The sequence below is a fragment of the Salvelinus sp. IW2-2015 genome, linkage group LG4q.2, assembly GCF_002910315.2.
Source record: "Salvelinus sp. IW2-2015 linkage group LG4q.2, ASM291031v2, whole genome shotgun sequence".
Lineage (NCBI taxonomy): Eukaryota > Metazoa > Chordata > Actinopteri > Salmoniformes > Salmonidae > Salvelinus > Salvelinus sp. IW2-2015.
This window is the reverse complement of record NC_036843.1, coordinates 28,141,450-28,148,643: the sequence shown is the minus strand read 5'-3', so window position 1 is coordinate 28,148,643 and position 7,194 is coordinate 28,141,450. Positions and strand designations below refer to the sequence as shown.

The 7,194-nt window shown below is 38.9% G+C and overlaps 1 pseudogene; it reads left to right on the top strand.

Annotated features, from left to right (window-relative positions):
• Window positions 1-4,998: 4,998 nt before the first annotated feature.
• Window positions 4,999-7,194, top strand: part of LOC111963091 (endoribonuclease Dicer-like) — a 40,507-nt pseudogene continuing 38,311 nt past the window's right edge.

The window sequence follows — 7,194 nt, the reverse complement described above, 5'->3', positions numbered from 1 at the left end:
AAAAGCCAGTGTTCCTTTGTTAGGAGAGAGCTTCTTTGTGTGTTGGTTTGTATAATTTGTTGTAAAGTATTTTGTAGCCGGTCCTGCAGAGGTATGTTTATTTCAAAATGACTGTTTTTGATTATTGAYATTGTTCATTTTATGTTAGTAATTATTCTGTTTTTGTTCCCAGGGGGGAAGGCACCTTGGGAGTGCTTAGGTAAGAGGCATGCGGGCATACATATACCCGTAGTACGTATTCTGTCTATGCACACTAGGTAAGACCTGGGCGGACCACCCCCTGTATTTTGGTTGGCGCGCCAGGTAGTAAGAATAGGTAAGTAGTACTCTGAGGCATTTATTTGGGCTGCAATTTGAMGTTGGTAACTCTAATTTATCCTCTGCAGAGGTAACTCTGGGTCTTCCTTTCTTGTGGAGCTCCTCATGAGCCAGTTTCATCATAGCACTTGTTTTTGTGACTGCACTTGAAGAAACTTTCAAATTTCTTAATTTTCCAAATTGACTGACCTTCATGTCTTAAAGTAGTGATGGAATGCTGTTTCTCTTTGCTTATTTGAGCTGTTCTTGCCATTTTAATATGGACTTGGTCTTTTACTAAATAAGGCTATTTTCTCTACCACCCCTACCTTGTCATTACTGATTGGTTAAATGGATAATTTGTGGAATTTCTTTCCTTCAAGCCACACCTGTTAATTGAAATGCATTCCAGGTGACTACCTCATGAAGCTGGTTGAAAGCATGTCAAGGCAAAAGGTGGCAACTTTGAAGAATCTAATTTATTTGGTTAATAACTTATGGCTGCATCCCGCTACCGGGATCGATATGACAACAGCCAGTGAAAGTGCAGGGCTCCAAATTAAAACATCTCAATTAAAATTCCTCAAACATACATGTGTCTTATCATTTTAAAGGTAATCTTGTTGTTAATCCCACCAGTGTCCAATTTCAAAAATGCTTTTCAGCGAAAGCACTACAAACTTATGTTAGGTCACCACCAAACGACAATAAGCACAGCGAAAAATAGCTTTCACAAAAAGCAGAAATAGATAAAATCAATCACTAACCTTTTATCTTAATCAGATGACACTCATAGGACTTCATGTTACACAATGCATGTTTTGTTTGATAAAGTTCATATTTATAACAAAATCTGAGTTTACATTGGCGCGTTATTCACTAGTTCCAAAAACATCAAGTGATTTTGCATAGCCACATCGTTTCAACAGAAATACTCATCAATGTAGATGATAATACAAGTTACACATGGAATTATAAATATACCTCTCCTTAATGCAACCGCTGTGTCAGATTTCAAAAAAGCTTTACGGAAAAAGCAAATAATGCAATAATCTGAGACGGAGCTCAGCACAATAGCCAAATTAGCCGCCATGTTGGGGTCAACAGAAACCAGAAAATACATGATAAATGTTTCCTTACCTTTGAACTTCATCAGAATGCATTCCTAGGAATCCCAGGTCCACAATAAATGCTTGATTCGTTCGATAATGTCCGTTATTTATGTCCAAATAGCTACTTTGGTTAGCGCCTTTGGTAAACAATTCCGAAGTCACAAAGCGCGTCCACTATAACGTGGCGAAATGTCCAAAAGTTCCGTAACAGTCAAACGATGTACTGAATCAATCTTTAGAATGTTGTTAACATACATCTTGAATAACGTTCCAACCGGAGAATTAGATTGACTTCAGATGAGCGGTGGAACGGAGGTCCTCATGTAAGGCGCATGGTGAAAGCATGGTCAGCTCGTGGCAGTAATTACTCATTCCTGTCTCCTTCGGCCCCCCTTCACATTAGTCATCAGACAAAGTTCTGACTGCTGACATCTAGTGGAAGCCGTAGGAAGTGAAAACTGATCAATATCTCGCTGTAATTTCAATGAGAGCTTGGTTGAAAATCTGCCACCTCAGAAAAAATTCAAACAGGAAGTGGAACTTCTCAGGTTTTTGCATGCCATATGAGTTCTGTTATACTCACAGACATAATTCAAACAGTTTTAGAAACTTCAGTGTTTTCTATCCAATGTGAATACTAATATGCATATATTAGCAACTGGGACTGAGGAGCAGGCAGTTTACTATGGGCACCTCTGTGCACCTTTCATCCAAGTTACTCAATACTGCCCCTGCAACCATAAGAAGTTAACACTTACTACATGATTCCATATGTGATATTTRATAGCTTTGATGTCTTCACTATTGTACATTAAAGAAACCCTGGAATGAGTAGCTGTTAACTTAACTGGTACTGTAAATTGCATCACAAATGGTATCCTATTTCCTACTTAGTGCCCTACTTTTGACTAAGGCTCCGGTCAAATGTAGAGCACTACAAAGGAAATAAGTTACCATAACCATGGTTACAGGACATACCATGTCAAGATGGTTTATTCTCAGGGTGCTTCCTCCAGGTTGTTGGTCGATGGAACGCATGTCYTACTCCCAGACCATCCTGCTGGGGCTCTCTACTGGATCATAAAGTAGGAACTTTACTACTAGGTTCTCCCAAATGGCACCATATTCCCCATTTAGTGCACAACTTTTGACCAGGACTCATAGGGTTCTAGTCAAAAGTATTGCCTTATAGGTGTCAGGTCTACTCCCCCTCCCCGGCGCTCGCCGTRATCAGTTTATTCATTATTATGCACACCTGCCATCGTCGTTACTTGCACCTGTGCCTCATGACTCACCTGGACTCCATCCCCTTCCTGATTACATCCCCTAAATCTGTCAGTCTCTTCGATTCTTCCCCCAGGTGTTAGTCTGTTTCTGTGCTTCATGTCTYTACGCTACTCGTGTTATTTTCTTTAATGTTCCCTTATTTATTAAATTCACTCCCTGTACTTGCTTCCCGATTCTTAGCATACATGTTACAATAGGGTGCCATMTGGTATGCAGGTGGTAAGTAGACCTACAGTTGCCCACCAAAACCCAACTAGTGTTATAGACGCAATAAAGAAACCAGTGTTCAAATGTTTTGTTCCTAACATAGTRCTAAAGTGGGTTTCCTCAGACTAAGACAGGTGGTGTCATCAGGAGAAGCACCTACATTACCCACCACTGATCTTAATACTGTTTCCATCTTAACTTTTTTATTATCAGGACATGTAAGGGTCTGAGTTACCTGGGCATACTGTTTGCCATGTTGGGATTTCCAGTCCTCCCAGACACCATTCATCTCAGAACTCACTAGCTTGTTCAGAGATCGATTACGGGCCATCAGCAACAGAGTCACCTTCAACATGCAGTGTGCATACAGAAACACAGCAGTAGAGGCTTTTGAGGGGAGGACAGCTCATAATAATGGCTGGAGCGAATGGAATTGCAAACACATGGAAACCGTATGTTTGACGTATTTGATACCATTCCGCTCCACCCATTATCACAAGCCCGTCTTCCACCATTAAGATGCCACCTATCTCCTGTGATACACAGTAAATGGTAAAATAACAATGAGCATATTAATRAGGTAAGAACAGTTACTAAATGGTAATTATTGTGAGTTTCTGTAAGTGAAAACAACAACCTGGTGAATACTTGGTGAACAAAAACTAAATATTTTAAATAATTACATTTTAAAAATCAAGCACCTGTCTGTGTTTCAATACGCCAGTCGCAGTATGCTGAGTAATGGGACAAGAAGACCAGATTTATCAATCKCACCACTCAATGAAAATGTATTAAATGTGCATTGGACCTTCTGCTTTTGAGAGGTGGACCACACAGGAGGCTGTGGTTGTACTCAGGATACCTACAATCAGTGGTGCAACTTTCACTGTGGGTGGGTGGGGAAACCCCACATTCTGAAATGAGATGTTTGTCAGTTTTATACTTGGAATGTGATACAAAAAGAGGCAACGGTGTGCTTTAGGATCATGTGGATGCCTCCGAGCGTTCGGGTAGGCTGTTTGGAGTGTTTGTCCGGGGAAAAAAGGGAAAAGCCCCCTCTGCTTCTAATACCAAAGTTGCACTCCTGCCTACAATCAACACCTTAACACAACACAGACTTGATAGATAACTGTGAAAGCACACTGCTATTGGTGTGGGACTATGGAGACAGCAGGAGCTCTGTCCTGTCTCTCCATCTCCTGGCTGGAAAATTGACCACCATGGCAGTGGAAACAGGTAGATGTGTGGTGCATTCTCCAGAGTGACACCTGGAACCAATCAGAGAAGAAAAACTATTAATTCAAATGGACCAATCAGCTCACATTGTACAACCGCATGGRTACCATAATATAATTCAATTAATAGAGGCACCTTTACCCTGTTACACTACCTATTTCAGGGACTGGCATACTCATACAGTATATGTGTAAAAAATAAAAATAAATAAAAAGCATGCAAAAATAAGTTAGGATTTATGTGATACTCAGTTGATGGAGGTAATATTTAAATTGTTTAAGAAATAAGTCAGTTCCTCTTCAGGCCTTGATGGTCACACACATCTCATCTTGTCAAACCACTGATACAGTTATAATGTATATAGTGCTATTTATATGTATATTGTTATTTTTTTATTACKATTTTCATGATTTTATTTCACTTAGTCCTGCATGATTTTCACTGTACCCTGCAATCACAACTGCAACCCTGTACATGTGACTATTAAACACTGAATCTCCGAATGTCCCTAGGTGGAACACTGCTGTTGCCCTTTCGCTTAAAAACATTTTTTTCAAGCAGGCTACAAAGTTGTGGAAACAAAATAACACGAATAAAGTTGGACAGCTCTTATAGTTTGAGTCAATATTATAGCTATTTTCCCTGTTTCTTTGTTATGCACAATTCAGAATTTGACATTTTCTTACTTTAACATTAGYGGCCAATGTTGGGAGTGGGTGGGATCGTTTTATTTGCGTAGTTACTCTTTGGTTTTGAGGGGATTTGTATTCTCGACCACCACTAGCATTTCATCCAGGCTATGAAAAATACACTTTTTACGTAGCTAGCTACTTTACGCAAAAGTGTTGCATTTCGAAGGCCCAGGTGGAAGGAAGTCTTGACCGTGGTGGATTAGTTCCTGACAGCAGCAGCAGGAGGGAATGGTGGAAAGGGGTATCAGACGAAATAACAGGACAATTTCCTATCAAGACGGCCCAATAAAAAATATTTTATAGGTGAGGAAGTTTAACCGAAACACCCTGAATGCATGCTATTCCTTACTGGTGGCTATGTGCATGCCTTGTCACATCCATAATATAACTATGTTAACTAGCAAGCTAAGCTAGTCAATAATGTTAGCAAACTAGCTAGTTAGCATGGCTAACTTTGTTTCCACATGATTATTGTAGCTTTGCATGTAGCCATCTCCAATAGACGTCTCAAACAAAACAATTGTATACACATTTATCTGTACTGTATTTATATTGATTCTATCTAGTCAATCAGCCAGTCACTAGCTACTTCGCTAGCCTGTGTCAAGTTCGGTAGCTAAGTTAGCTAGCTGCACGCGTGGGATTTTTACGTTTTGTTTGACTAGAACGCCATTGCATCAGCTATCAACTCGTTTACTCGTTATCAAACGATCAAATAATAAACCTATTGTATGATTTGTCATGTATTTAGACATTTCCCAAGGTATACACGTGTTCTCGTGGACGTGGTTGTTTGCCACCAGCTTGTTGTAGATAGCTAGTTAGCCAGTAGCCACCTGTGTTTAGCTAYCTTGCTAAATGCTACTGCAACAGACAGTTATGTTATCATTCACTCGCCAGTTAGCTATTTCCTTTCAATGAAAGGCCAAGGTCGCCTTGAGGCCTAATTTAGAATAGCTAGTTCGCTAGTGTTTTCCCAAATTATTTCCCTAATTTCTAGTCGTAGTTTAGAATGTGTTGGTTGATGATTCTTAACGAAAGTTGTCAGTTGCTGGTGATGAGACTGTTGAGATAGTTAGCTACATTTATGCACAATTAACGATGTGCTATGTACACTTACTTATGTTGATCAGTTAACTTTTGGAAAATCAGRGAACTGGTTATGATGGCTCATTCATTGAAAAAAATGTCCCCAYTCATATTGCCGGTTGTGGCATTGAGTAACACCGAATCAAGTCGTTTCACCACAGATAGGAGCTAGTTACCAGTATATTTGGTTTCAGTGTCTGATCAAAGAGTTCAGTTGCTCATGTCAATTTGACTTGTTTTTTTAAATCAATTTTATATACCACAGGCCTATACCCACCCCTGCTCAGTTTCAATATTAGCCCATGTTCCCGAATGTGAAAGCATGGGTTTTGAGGTGGAGGGGGTTGTCACGTCACCATTTCCCCACATGTGCTTAGCAAATGTTTCTTCACACAAAACTGTTCTCTCTGTCACCAACCCCAAATGTGAGTTTCGGCAAAGTAAGCATTAATACATTATTTTGATCTATTTTTATTTTGTCATCCCGAATGGCACTTTATTCCCTACTATGTAGTGCACAACTTTTGACCAGGCCCCATTGGGTAGGGATGAGCTTTCCCAGGGTACTTGGGTACCAATACCATATGTTGGTAGTTGCCATATGGCCAAAACAAAAGTGAAAAAATAATTTCCTCTAAAATTAAAGTAAAAAAAAAAAAAAAACTACATTTAGTCACAAACTGTCTAAACAATTCACAATGTTACATGGCCACCTTCAATTTAGAATTTATATCAATTTTAATGAACCATTTAATGCATTAGAGCCTAGAACACTACAATTGTTAATATCAAGTTTTAATGATTCCCAAATAGATGAGAGAAATATTTTTACACATTATTTAGTTATGTCTTTTATATCATTAAMCATATTCTTGCATTTAAAATGAAAAACACAGTTCCTTGGCTAATAATGATGATAACCAAGTGTCTCACAATTACATTCTGGCTAAGATTCACAGGCATTAAACTAACCTAGATAAATAGCAATTATCATACTTGTGTATTGTGTTACCTGCCTCATGCTTAACAAAGTTCATGACACTTTCAGAAGTTTCTGACCACTGTAAAAATGCTTCTAACCATCAGTTCTAAACATCAGTAATGGATCCTCATTAAATAATTTGAAGTGTACTCATTCCAATTTAGGCATGGCCCTGAAAAAAAAAAATCAGGTCTTCTATTCTTTCGACCAATCGAAACAGGTGCTGTTAGATTACAATATAATTTTTCTGYCCGTTTGGGACAATGTAAGTAACACTAAATCAATTATAAGC